At 36.0% G+C, this 15,254-nt stretch overlaps 1 protein-coding gene across 1 annotated transcript in view; it reads right to left on the bottom strand.

Annotated features, from left to right (window-relative positions):
* ARL15 (ADP-ribosylation factor-like 15) overlaps positions 1–15,254 on the bottom strand; it is a 476,557-nt gene that overhangs the window by 326,630 nt on the left and 134,673 nt on the right. The gene's annotated exons all lie outside the window — the stretch shown is intronic.

The following is a 15,254-nucleotide window of genomic DNA, read 5'->3' as shown; positions in this document are numbered from 1 at the left end:
TTAACCATATATTTACAACTTTACTACCATTCAAGACAATAAATTCAGCTGTGACATATGCAAGTGTACATATACCTATTCACGCGCACACACACACACAAATATATACAATGATTCTTTCTGAAGAATCCACAAGAAACCAGAGCTAATAATGACTCTCAGAAAAACTGGGAATCTGGAAATTTTAAATAGGAGGAACATTCTTTTGTTTCATTTGAATGTTTTGCCATGTACTTATATTTCTTTTCTGAATTAAAAGCCCTATGAATTTCTAGAAGTTAATTTATCAATAGTTTCTGAGCAACCATTCTACTTAAGGTTTTAAGCATTATTTAATATGTATAATTTTAATATTAAAAAACAGGTTTTCAATAACTTATCAACAAAGAAGACAAATTATGAGTCTTTCATTTGAGGTAAGTTATGAAAAAATATATAAAGTATTACATGGATAAAAACAATTCTTTTAAATGGCTTTGTTTTGCTTTACAAAGAAGGAAATCATTACACACCTTCTTAGTCCAGCCTATCTTTTGCACTTCTTTGCTGCATGTTATCCCAGTACTTTAATAATCTGTACATTACCTTCTACCTAAGGTAGTACATAGTATATAATGTTTGAAGAACTGACTTTGGAGTCAGACAGAACTAGGTTGAAATTCTAGCTCTGTTATTTATTAGCTCTATGAATGTGGGCAACCTACTAGCCCTGCTTGGCTTTCTCATCTATAAAACAGGGATGATAATATCTACTTCATAGGGGTGTTATAAGGATGAGATAATATATGTGTTGTGTTTATCACAGTGCCTGGTGCACCATAAGCACCTAATATATGATTGCTTTCATTATGTTTCCATTGATGCTTTTTCATCGATGATTTAATCATTAGGTATACATATTTTCTGCCTGCCTGAATATAATTATAAACTTGATTCTGGGTGCTCACTTATTAATCTAAGTATGTAGCTGGAGATGTAAAAGTTACCATTGAAGGAAAAGTACTTTTGTTGAAGTGATGAAGTTGTCAACAGCTGGAGTTTGCTGCACAGAAAGTACGGAAAATGTTCATTTGGTCCTCTAATAATCTTCGAAAACACACCCCTTCCTTTGTGGGCTTAACGCAGATTGACACAGTCAGCACAGCATTATGGTTAATGGTGCATGAAGTCACTGAATCTTAGTAAATGAGCAGGAGGAAAGAGGAGGCAGTCCCATGTGGCTGGAACACTGGCATGTACCTGAGTCTGCAGGAAAGCCTCTCCAGGTGTCTGGCCTCTGGGAAATTAAGGAAAGTCAGCGCCAATCATAATATTCCTGCTGGCACAGAAATTCGCCTGCAGGAGAGTTGGATACTTGAATGGATCTACCTACCTCACATGGGTGTTATATGGATTAAAAGGCAATGATTGTGAAATCCTCAAAATGAAAAGCTCTCTGCAAATATTAAGCAGTCTATTAGCGGATATGCTCAGGACAACTCAAGTGTAGATTTTCTAGAGAAGTAGGACAGGCACAGGCCTCAACTTTGAAAAGAAAACGGTATGGAGTACACCACCAATGTTTAATCTGCTTTGATTCTTAAAAGCTGACAATATGCAGGCTCTCAAAGGGAAGTAATATCCTTCCAGAAATTGTTGCACCTATGTGCAAAATACAACTTTTGAAGTTTATTAACCCGACAGGCAGATTAAGTCTTCATAATAAGGTGACTACTAAAACGTCTTCAAAACTTCACGCTAAGCAAAGTATCACAGCAATGTTATTTATAGGCATATAAATGTCCCGACAAAATACTCATAAATGTTTTCTAACCAAATAGAACTCGTGTAGTTAGATTTATACGGCAAAGGTATACACAGTCATCCATGTTGCTGTCTCCGTATTATTTTTATGGTTTAGCTTCAGTAATTAATGTTCAAAAGACCAAGTCTAGATAGACTGACTAGTCCAGAAAATAAGAAAATGTACTATTTATAGAACAGAAACAATGTTTTTTTCTATTTTAGTCATTCTAAACATTTGAAAGGATTAAATGGAACTAAAAATCTGAAGTCACACTTTCAGTTCACCAGAAGGACAATCAAGAAGGGAAATTTATTAGACTATTTTTTTTTCCTTTACATCAGGTTGGATGAGGCCAAAGGGGAGAATTAATATAATACTTAGGAGGGATACCAAAGGTCAAACCATCAAAATACCTTTCTCAAAGAGTTGCTTTGAGGAATAAAAGCTACCAGACAGCATTCGCTCTAGAGGAAGAAAGTCTGGGTTCAAATTTTTCCTCTTCCATTGATTAACTGTTTGACTTTGAGCAAGCTACTTTGTCAGGGAAGCTTTCTCTGGTGTCCTCAAACTAGACTGATTTTTCTGAGTCCGTGTTCTTTCAGTATTCAGTCCCCTCCTCGCTGATTTTCACAGTTGTAACTACATATGGGTTGATTTGTTTTATATTTGTTCTCTGGCTAGACTGCAAGCATCCATAATGAAGAAACAAGCTAGTGTATCCTGTAGGTCAGTGCTTGGCACACAATAGGATCTCAATACGCTAAGTATTAATATCTATTTCCTAATTTAGCTGCTATAGCAATCCTAAAGTTAGTGTCAGTACTACTGTCCTAAGAAGAAAGTGAAGCTTACAAGCATTAAGTGCTTTGCCAAAAGTACTAAGTGCTGGCCGGGTGCGGTGGCTCATACCTGTAATCCCAGCACTTTGGGAGGCCTAGGGGGTGGATCAAGAGGTCAGGAGTTCGAGACCAGCCTGGCCAAGATGGTGAAACCCCATCTCTACTAAAAATACAAAAATTAGCTGGGTGCGGTGGCGGGTGCCTATAATCTCAGCTACTCGGAAGGCTGAGGCAGGAGAATCGCTTGTACCCGGGAAGCAGAGGTTACAGTGAGCTGAGATCAGGCCACTGCAGTCTAGCCTGGGCAACAGAGTGAGACTCTGTCTAAAAAAAAAAAAAAAAAAAAAAAGTACTAACTGCTATATTCAAAACTTAAAACCAAGTCTCATCACCGAGCCCTACACTGTAGTGTCTCCTCCATATACCAACAAACTGAGAGATTCACACCATTTTGTCCAATTTTGAGCCTAAATACTGGTGAAGTCAATTTGCCAAATACACATGTGCCTAATAAACCCACTAATTTACTGTCCTCCCTGTTTATAAATAACTCAACACAAGAAACCTAAAGAAGGGTTTTCAGGTCTATATGACATTGCTTTCTTAATGAAATAATAATAATAGCATGAGTTTAGAATGTACATTTTATAGAAATAATAAAATCAACAATTTAGGAGGGAGGGAAAATGTTCAACTGACTCATCCATGACAATGTAACTACTCTCTTGCTTATTCAAACAAGAAGTGTCCTACGATGCTATCTTCAGGGTGTCAGTGTGCTAACACGACAAGGGACTATCCTAGAAGTCCGAGCCACAGCTCTTAGACTCACCAGCCATATTTTTGTCTTGCCTTGGCCTTGAATTCCTCATCTGCAAAATGAAGACTAAATTGGCTCTTTGAGATTTCCTCTAAAATTACGATTCCATTATTTATATTAAACAAGGAGGAGGAAATAAAAGTAACCACTGAGTCAATCATCAATGGCCTGTAGTATTTGGCTGAAGGCTTCATGGGTAAGTCTCCCCAGGCTCCATTCAAACAATTTGATGGCTGAAACCTAAGTTACGCAGTCATTTTTTCCTGGCCTATCTAAGCTACATTAGTAAGACTGAAACCTCCCCTAAGATTTAACCCCACAAATTTTTAATAAATATATGACTTAGTAACTCTTTAGGGAAATAATTGTTTGCATAGCCTTTCAGTCTTTGTTTTGCAATCCTTAAATCCAACAAAACCTGTGAGACAAGAAAGATGAATTTGAAGTTTTTCATGCACTGAAAGCATTCCTGGAATTGTAACAAAATTAGTTTTGGGAGGAAGGTTAGTCTATTTTTATTCATTGTGTGGAACACACAAGTATTTCACTTGGACCTACAGACTGAACCCTCCTCCCCTTCCCTGCAGTCTGAGTGCACACACACAGATACTTGTGTGCTTCTGAAATTCCTGGGTCACTCTAAGAATTGCTGAAGGGAAAGACATTCTACAGACCTGGTGGCTTTGACCTGGACCAAGGGCATGATTTATGCCACAGCAGTTTTGTGATGTTTGGACAATAGACTAACGAAATTCTTCTAACTATGATTTCAACATCATAAAAGGAAATTTAATCTACTGGCATTTATAAAACACAATCCTTTAAAAGATATCAAAATCTGACTTTCTAACTTGTTTCTCTTGTTGGCTTAACACATTTGAAGCTAATACTGAAGTCACTTAAATGACTTCTTCAAATTTTCATGAACATTTTCAATATTTTTCAAATATGGTATATATCCCTAGAAGATGTTTTCAACCTTTTTCAATTCAAAGTGTTCAGTTTTCTCTAGGTTATTCTCCATGTAGCATCAATATATTATCCTAAGCCTTTAGATTCCATTCCTCTGCTTTAAAAAAAATAGCGAACATTTATGTCATCTACAGTTTAACAACCCCTCTTATCAACAAATTCCTCATATATACAGTAAAGGAATTCAGTCTGGATAGAGTTCACTTTTCTTTCCAGACCAAGGTGCAAATTACTCAATTTTTCTCTCCTCACCAACAGGTCCTGCTCTCTGGAGGATTTCTTGGCTCTTTGAGTTTTGACAATTTAAGTATCTTTTAAAAATTATGTCATGTCAGAGGTGAAAAATTGCTGAAGTTAATAAACCAATAAAGTTTGAATTCTCTTTCTGAAGAAAACGCAGACATTCTCGCCTTGCTGAAATTAAACATCCTTCTCATGTGTTTTCATTTTATGAAACCAACTCTGAAATTAGATTCTCTTTTTGAATGTTCAAAACTCTTCAATAAATATTTCATTTTCAATTGGCTTTATATTTTCAAAACATCATAGAGAAATAATTTAAAAGAATAGAAGTTTTACCCATAATTCAATCACATCAATAAAGTACACTGTTACTCTTATAGTTTTTCTCCAGTTTTTTTATTCAAATGCATAGTTTTTCATGGTTTAATTTCAAAAATAAATGTAAATCTAATTTTTAATTTTTAAATAGAAAACTGAATATATTATTCTAATCTATAATTATTTTGATCAAGTTACCATAATGTAATTAACAAACTCCCTTGTTGTATGGCATTTAAACTATCTTAAAGTTTTAGTTACAATACAAAATGTTGCAAGAAAGTGCTTTATGCATATAGTTTCCCTTAAGTTACTTACTTAAAATAAATTGCCAGTGGCATAATTACTACGTCTGTGAACATTTTCATTTTCATAACTTTTGATTTAATATGAAAAACTGCTTTCCAAGAAAAATGCTTTCCAAGAAAAGGGATATCATAACAGTCATAATGTAACAACCATAATGTCACCTGTAATACATGTGCATACCAATGCCACTACAGTCTTACCAGCACTGACTCATCTCATAAAGAAACAGATTTTGATAAATTTAAGTATAAAACTAATGTTTACTTATTTATTCTCTAGTAAAGTTAAACTTCTGGTAAAGTTGAAACTTTTCCATTAATTTGTTTGCCATTTATTCTTTCTATGAATTATCTCTTTATAGACTTGGCATAGTGTGTCTATTAGATTCTAGATGTTATTTGTAAGGGTGGTTGAATTACCTAAGAGGGTCAGCCATATACTTGTCTGTAATATCTGATGCAAATATTTCCAACAGTATTTTTTTATATTTATCTTAATTTTAGCTTTCCAATGGTTTTAAATTTTTATATAGTTAAGTTCCTTGATCTTTTCCTTGTGAATGATTCATTGGAGGCCTAGTCCAGCTATTCTGCCATCTTCCACACTGAGTGTCTACATACACATGTGGATTTCTGACTTCCTCAATTCTTTTCCAAGTTACCTTTATTACTATTGGAATTTGTTGTTTATTTCAGTATCCTCCTTCCATCCCCTTTGTTCTTCTTTACTTTTATACACACACATACATACACACACACACACACACACACACATGCACCTGCTATGAACAATAAAAATAACTCTGGACCTGGGCAGTAAGTTTGAAGATGTCAGCAATGTCCATCTCAAACTCCAGCACTGAACAGTTATGGATTCCCTGATAACTAAAATCAGCCTGTGGGACCTCCTCTGCTGCCTATCCGCGAATACTTCTCTACCATCGGCAACTTGTTTCTCCAACATCTTGCCCTCCTTCTTTCACTATAACGAACACACAGGCCCAAAGAACAAGCATCTACCCTTTTTCTCCTACATCATTACTTCCTGCCTCCCATGGCCAACTCAGCCTTACCTTTATCACTACAGAGCCCTCTCAGCAAATCATATGGAACCTTACCTTTGTTAAGAAGTCTTCATGCTCCAGCATTTCCCTGCACACTTTTTCTTCCTCCATACACTAGCAAACAGAGCTTTTCCTTCTCTTATCAGCGCCTCTCAGCACAAACTTTGCTTCCTTCTATGATTTTAGAACACTTCATCGTAGCCACTTGTTAATAACATCCTACCTCAGTTACGACGTTTACTTATATGTGGACCTCTGCATTCCGACCTACCAATTTTCAGGGAGTTTGTTCATCTATCTGAATGAAGTCAATATTTGGCTAACAGTTGTCCACCACACCCTATCTGCTTCTATTCTTATGGGCAACATTCTTAAAACTAATAGCCAAAGCTATCCTCTAAGTTTCTGACAGTTTTTCAGATCTCTAAAACTATCAGTTCTAATTCACATCAACCATCTCCAGTTTATAGCAAAGAGTTGTAGTTTCAATTAAATTTTCTACTTTAACAATCATGTCATCAGCAAGTAAGTTTTTATTTATTCTTTCCCAAAATGAAACCATTTTATTTATTTTTCTTGCCTGATTTACTGGCTAGAATCTCTACCACAATGTTGACAGATATCCATGTCTTATTCCTGATCTGATCAGGAAACAATTCAGTCTTTCTCCATTAACTGTGACAACAGTTGTAGGGTTTTCACAGATGCCCTTTAACAGTTGAGGTAATTCCTTTCCATTCCTACTTTGTTAAGAGTTTTTGTCAAAAATTGATGCTGAGATTTTTTTGTTTTTGTTTTTTGCATATCTTCACAGGATCAGTTTCATCTTTTGGTTTATTGATACTGTGAACTAAGTTGATTTTTGAATGTGTAACCAACTCTGCATTCCTAGAATAAATGTCACATGGTCATGACATATTATCCTATTATAAATATTATTGCTGAATTTGATTTGGTAGATTTTCGCTTATAATTTCTGTATCTGTGTCCATGAGGGTTATTGGTATGCAGTTTTCTTTTTTTGCAATGTCTTTGTGTGGTTTTGGTATCAGCTTCATGCTGGTCTTAGGAGTTGGGGCATTTTTCCTTCCTCTTCAATTTTCTGGAAGAGATTGTAAAGAATTGGCAGTATTTCCCCCTTAAAATGTTTGGTAGGATTCACTAGTGAAACCAACTAGACTTAAAAAAAAAAAAAAAGAAAGAAAGAAAAGGTATCAATTTCTTAAACAGATATAGGTCTATCCAGGTTTTCTATTTCTTCTTGAGTGAGACTTGATGGTTTGTCCTTCAAGGAAATTGTCCATTTTCTCTAAGTTGTCAGATTTACTGGCATAAGGTTGTTCATGATATTCCCTTATTAACCTCTTACTATTTATAGAATCTACATTGATGTCACCTTTCTTATTCCTGATATTGGTTACTTGTGTCTTTTTTATTTTTTCTGATCAGTTTGGCTAGAGTTTTATCAATTTTACTGACCTTCTCAAAGAACCAGCTTTTGGTTTTACTAATTTTCTCTATGGCTCTTCTATTTCATTGATTTCCACTTTGATCTTTATTTTCTTCTGCTTATTTGGGTTTAATTCATTTTTCTTTTAGTTCCCTAAGGTGACAGCTGAGGTCATTGATTTGAGGCCCTTCTTTTCTGAACAGACATTTAGTGGTATAAACATTCCCTAAAGTCCCATTTTATAGGCACCACAAATTCTAATATGTTGCATTATCATTCAGTGCAAAATCCTTTATAATTTCTCTTTTGATACCTTCTTTGATTCATGCGTCATTTAGAAGTGAGTTTCCAAATACTGGAGAATTTTTTTTCTTCTTGTTATTGATTTTTAATGCAATTCTATTGTGGTCTGAGAACATATTGGACATAACTTGAAGCCACTTAAACTTATTTAGAGTTGTTTTCATAAACCAGGTTATGGCCTGATTTGGCAAATAGTCTATGTGTACTTGAAAAGAATGTCTTCTGTTGCTGGGTGGAGTACTTTATAAAATGCTAATCAAGTCAAGTTAGCTGTTAGTGTTGTTGAAGTCTACTATGTACTGGATGATTTTCTTCCCACATGATCTATAAATTATTGAGAGAAATTGAAGTCGCTGATTGTAATTGTGGCTTTGTCCATTTCTTTCTGCAGTTCTATCTTTTTTTTGTTTCACATATTTTTAAGCTCTGTTAAGTACATAAATGTATAATACTATTACAGTCTCTTGATTAAATGATCCCTTCATCATGAACTTCTTTATCCCCAGCCTTATTCATTGCTCTGAAATCTACGTTGTCTAATATTAACACAGCTACCCCAGCTTTTTTCTGACTAGTATTAGCATGATGTATCTTTTTCCACCTTTTTATATTTAACCTATTTGTGTCTTTATACTTAAAGTTTGATTCTTAAAGTCAATATTTGGTTGCAGCTTGGTTTTTAAAATAAAATCTATTATATCAATCTCTGTCTCTTAATTAAGGAGTCTAGATCATTTATATTTAATACTATTATTGATGTTTAGGTTTGACTGTATCACCTTTCTACTTGTTTCCTATTTGTTTCATCTATTCTTATTCCCCTTTTCTTATTTTTCTGCCTTCTTCTGGATTGTTTTCAATACTTCCATTTCATCTCATTTGTTGCTTTTTTCGTTCTCATTCTTTGTTTTGCTATTTTAGTGGTTACTTTGGGGTTTATAGTACATCTTTAATCAGTCTACCTTCAAGTGTTAGTATACAACTTCACATATAGTATAAGAATCTTCCAATATTGTGCTTCCCTTTGTCCCCATGGCCTCTATGCTATTTTTCTCAGGCATTTTACTTTTACATGTTGTTCACCCCATAATATGTGGTTATTACCGTTGTTTAAAGAGATACCACTTAAAGATATTTAAATAATAAGAAGTAAATCTTATATAATTATCCATATAATTTGCATTTCTGCCACTCTTTATTCTTTTATATAGATCCAGATTTCCATCTGGTATCATTTTTTCCCTGACTCAAGGACTTCCTTTAACATTTCTTATAATGCTTATCTGCTAGCAATAAATTCCTTCAGATTTTGTATATCTGAAAAAGTCTTTATTTTTACTTTCTTTTTAAAAGAGACTTTTGCTGGATATTAGTTGACAGTTTTTTCCCTTTCGGATGCTGCTCCAATGTCTTCTTACCTGCATTTTTCCATTTAGTGGTATAAACTTTCCTTATAGCTTTTTTTTATTCTTACTCATGTAACATCTTTTACCTGCTTTTAAGGTATTTTCTTTGTACTACTTTGTTCTCAAGAGAAAAAAAAACCAAAAGGATGTGTGTTTATATGTATATTTATATGTACATATAGGTGCATGTATAGATATAAATATATATCATATATAGATATATAGATATATATAATATATTTATGTATGATATATTTATATCTCTATATCTATATATGATATATTTATATATAGATATTCTATATAGAGAGATTTATAGAGATAAATATATATCATATGTAGATAATATATAATATATACATAATATATACACATATATATACATAGAGAGAGAGAGAGAGACAGAGAAATACTTTAAGAAATTGGCTCACACAATTACAGTTGCTGTAAATCCAAAATCTGAAGCTTGGGTTTGCAGGCTGGAGATCCAGGAAAGAATCAATATGCAGTTCCAGTCCAAAGGTCATTTACTAAAGAATTCCCTCTTGTTCCAGGGAGGCAAGTCTTTTATTCTATTCAGGCCTTCAACTAGCTGGATGAGGCCAAACCACATTATGGAGGACAATCTGTCAAAATCCGCAGATTTAAGTATTAATTTCATCCCAAACAACCCTTATAGAAACATCCAGTCTAATGTTTGACTACATATTTGGGCACTGGGACCTAGCCAATTACACATAAAATTAAACATCCATATTCTTTATCACTGATTTGGAACAATTTTATTATGATGTACCTTGGTATAGTTATATTCATGTTTCTTTCTCTCTCTCTCTTTTTTTCCCCCCAGAGATGGGGTCTCTCTCTCTGTCACACAGGCTGGAGTAAAGCAGTGTAATCACAGCTCATTGCAGCCTCAAACTCCTGGGCTCAAGCAATCCTCCTACTTCTGCCTCGCAAGTAGCTGGGACTACAGGCGAACAACAACATGTGCAACTAATTTATTTATTTATTTTTTTGTAGAGATGGGGGTCTTACTATGTTGCCCAAGCTGGTGTCAAATTCCTGGCCTCAAGTGATCCTTCCATCTCAGCTTCCCAAAGTATTGGAATTACAAGTATGAGTCACTGTGCCCAGCCTTGCTCATGTTCCTTTTGTTTGGGGTTCAATGAGCTTCTTGCATCTGTAGGTGTAGAGTTTTCTTCATGTTTGACAACGTTTCAGCTATTATTTCTTCAAATATTTTTCTGTCCCTTTCCACTCACCTTTATGGACTCAAATTACCCTAGCTTAGGTTTAAAGTTGTCCCACAGCTCACTGGATACTCTTTGCATTTTTTTCTCTCTCAGATTGCCTCTACGAACATATACAATGCAGTGATAATAACAGTTTTAACGACCCCCTTTGCTACTTCTAATATTTATATCAGTTCTGGGTCAGTTCCAATTCTATGATTATTCTCATTATGAATCATGATTTCTGGCCTCTTCCCATGCCTGATAATCTTTGACTGACTGTCACACATTGTGAATTTTACCTTGTTGAGTGATGAATATTTTTTCTTTAAATCCTATACAGCTTTGTACTGAGATGCATTACCATTACTAGACAACCATCTGAGGTTTTGGGACTTACTAATGTTATCTGTCACGTGAGTCCAGAGTAGAACACCACTTACGGCTGACCTTGCCAAGTACTCTACCCAGTTCCTGGCGAGTTATAAGTTTTCCAGTCCATCTGGTGATTACAGGCATAGTTTTCAGCCCTGTGTGAACACCAACCACTGTCTCCTCTAGTCCTTTAAGATGGTTCTTGCCCTGGCCTTGGGAAGTTTCCTCAAATGCATGGATTGAATATTTTGCTGGATACTCAAGGAGACCCTCTGAAAATCTCTAGTGTTCTCTCTCTCTACAACTCTTTTCTCTAGTAGTCGATTCTATGGACCTTAGCCATCTTGGTCTCCCCTTGCTCTCAGCTTCATCTCTTCAATGCAGGGAGTTCACTGAGCACCACCTCAGTTCCCTCTGGAACTGTGCCACAGCCTGGAAACTCTCAAGGCATTAAGCTGGGACAATCACAGCGCACATCTCATTTGTTTCTCATCTCTCAAGGATAACTGTACTTACTGGCTTGAAAATTGTTGTTTTGTATATTTCATGAGCTGGTTGTTGTTGTTCTTCTTCTTCTTTTAGATGGAGAGTAAACCAGTTCCAGTTATTCTGTCTTACCAGAACAAGTCCTCACACATTCTTGGGCTCACTGCCCTCTCTTGAGCATCTTCAGTCTCGCCTTTTCCCCTGATGACCACTCTAAACCTCTTGACTACTAGCACACTCGTGAGACCTTTTCTTATAGAAATAAATTCTCTTAGCACTATTTTCTCTTTTTATGTCCACCTTCTTGAAAGAACTGTCTGTATTCCAAAGAGTTAAGGAGTGAAAATCATGGTCTACCCCTCAATTCCTTTGCTTGCTCTTCATCCCCTCGTTTCTCAGGTTGGTTTCCACTTCAATACTCCAATGAAGCTGTTTCTACCATTGGTTATTAATTAGCACATTGTCACCACATCCAATGACCTTTCTCAGACTTTAGACTTATGTTTACCTTATTTGACTGGTTCTTTTGATTTCTTGCCCATATTTGACTTAAAGGATATTATATAGAACTGTCTGACTTATATTCCTTATCAAAAGCAGATGCTGTAATGTAAGCTCCAAACAGCAGGGTTGTTTGTATATTTTGTTAACTGATATATCCTCAGTCCTTAAATCAGTGTCAGTCACATAACAGGCATTCAGTGAAATGTGGAATGAATTAACAAAATATAATTGGTGCTTAGCACCTTTCTTCCGCTTTCTACCCATTACCCCTGGACAATCTCATCCAAATCCACGACTGAGTTGTCTCTCAAATCTCTCTATCTCCAAAATCTCTCTAGTCTGCTTGTCTTTTAGCATTTGGATCATTGCTGGATGTCCTGTCAAACCTCAAAATTAGCATGCCCCAAACTAAACTCATTATTTTTATCTTAAAACTCTCTGTCATGTTCTCCCTACTTTTTTTTTTTTAACAATTCACCAAAACACAAAGCTATAAACTTGACTCATATTTGATTGTTTTATCTTCCTTTCCTCTCGAATACCCAGCATAACTGTCACTTTTACAGTAGCAGTAACATCCCCACAAGTATTGTCCCTGCTGGATCACCTCTACATCTAAAGGGTCTCCCCCAACAGCTTCTCTAGTCTCTGGCCTTAGATCCCAACATACCCTAAATCTCTGCATGCTGTGCCTTAACTCAGTGAGACCACTAATCTTTCTCTGAATACACCTATGCTTTCTATCCCCAACTCTCCTCACCCCATTCCTCTCTGCTTAGATCTTACCCATCATATGAGACCCTACTCAAATGTAACCTTAACTATGAGCTTTTTTTGACCCTTCAGATTAGAAATGATCACTCTCCTCTTTTAACTTTCATATTTACACCATTAAGTATACCATATATCACATTCTATCTTAGCACAGAGCCTGGCGTGCATTAAATAAGCAATATATGTGAACTGTTTTTATCAATACACAACTTACCTACCTAACCTGGGTGTAAACTTCTTGATGGCAGCTTCCTCCAAGGAGGCCTCCAAAAAGGCATTATGCCAGGTTCAGAACAATGACCACTCAAAGAAGCTTGATATCCAAAAAATTAGCCAATCTAATAACTAATTAATCAGAAAATCAACTAGCACACAATGATTCTGGTAAAACATATTATTAAAAAATGTAATAAAAACAAATACAAAACATAACTTACAAGTAATAAAATTATATACAGACAATCTTTTACACTGTAATTCGAAACTGCTCCTCCAGCCATAGTGCTGAAAGATAACTCTGGTAAGTGAAGAAAAGCATACTTTGCGTTACTCTTACACATATTTTAGAAGCTATTTTCCTTGAAAAGAATTAAGCTAATAAAGTTTATATAACTTCATTGCACATTAGTCAAAAGATATTCACAGTTTTACAAACAACCAATAAAGTACATACTTCCATCAGAAATCCTAAACCTTGGATATCACTAAACTTCACGTGAACACCTGAACTGGCATCCTATCTCTAGCTGTATAACAATAGCCATGTCATCATACCTTTGATCTTCAGGTAATTTAGAAACAGAATATGGAAAAAGATTCCTACCTGTCATATAAGCGCTGTTATAAGGCTGACAGAGGACTATATAGATTCAATTTACTTTCATTTGCTTATTAATTTAACAGACATCTGTATCCATGCTCAAACCTTGTGCCAGACTCTGGGTATACAATACCACATACAATGCTCTATCCGCCCTTAGGAGATTCTAACCCAAGATGGGGAGATGGGCATGTACACAAAGCAGTGCTACAGGCACTAACTGGGAGAAATACAGACAACACCTAGTGGGGAGAGGAAGGAGTACTCAGTTCTGTCCAAGGAGAAAAGAAGGTAGTCAGAAACAGCTTCCTGCAAACAGGCTATACATGAGTTCTGCTAATCCTCTCTGGGATCTCTCTACTCATTACAATCCCCTTATTCTTTCCCTAATCCTAAAACCAAGCGATGTCTCATTCCTTTAACAGCTCCACAGTTTCTCATCTCAATTCTAAAATCGGAAAAGTTCTCAAAACCTGCACTTTTTTTCTAGCTTACTTGCTGGCAAAGGCTGACCTGAACTGAAGTAAGGTTCTTGATCAACAATATCCTTTCTACTTTTTGTAGGAAATCCTAATTAATAATTCCATCATCCAATCATCACCTAAGCCAGGAATTGAAACAGCCATGGCTTTCTCACTTTCACTCTCTGAACTCAACTGCACTAGGCTTTGTCAATTCTAGCCCTCAAATATGTATCCTACCTATTCCTTCCTCTTCCTCCCCCTGTAACTGCCTCAGCCAAGGCCTTCATCATCTCAGTCGCACCATCTCAGTAATCTTCTGACTCCGCCTCTAACTGTACTACTCACAATTTAGCCTCCACATCATGGCCAGTTTGATTCTTCTCAAATGGACATCTGATCATGTAGTTTCCTTGCTTAAAACAGTCTGATGTCTCTGCACTATCTACACAAAAAGCCCAAACTCCTGAGCACAGTATGAAAGGTCTGCTAAGAGTCAGCCACCATTGAATACAATCTGTCTCCTGGCACTGCAGCCACACAGAAATGCAGTTTCTAGGGGTTGCCAATCTGTTTCACACTCCTTGTCTTCACACTGCCCCTCTGCTCCTAAGTCCTCTTTCTTTTCCACCCCCTCACCTTGTTTCTTGTACCAGACCTACTTATCAACTTCAAATCTAACGTAGCAAACCACATCATGTATCCTTCCCTTCCCCAGGTCCAGGCAACACTGTCATGCCCCTTCCTTCCATGCCCCGTCGATTTCTGGATATGAACTTAATGTTTATGCAGCCAATACACTGAGACTCCTGGAATGCTGAAATCATTGCTTATCTCATGTCTAACACTGAACCTAGCACATAGTAGATGCTCAAAATAAGCTGGCTGATGAACAATCTTTTCAACTTTCCAGACAACGTCTCACCCTTCTCCTTCCTTATCAGCTCTCTCTGCACAGCAGCTCTGTTCTCCATCTCTTACAACTGTTCTTCCATTATTTCCTCTAACTTATACTCTTCTTTCCTTCTTCATTGTCAGAAGAGAAAGAGGACACACTTGGAAAGTGAAAAAAAAAAAAAAAAAAAAAAAA

Source organism: Mandrillus leucophaeus, unplaced genomic scaffold, assembly GCF_000951045.1.
Source record: "Mandrillus leucophaeus isolate KB7577 unplaced genomic scaffold, Mleu.le_1.0 Scaffold597, whole genome shotgun sequence".
NCBI lineage: Eukaryota > Metazoa > Chordata > Mammalia > Primates > Cercopithecidae > Mandrillus > Mandrillus leucophaeus.
This window is presented reverse-complemented; position numbering and strand designations above follow the sequence as displayed.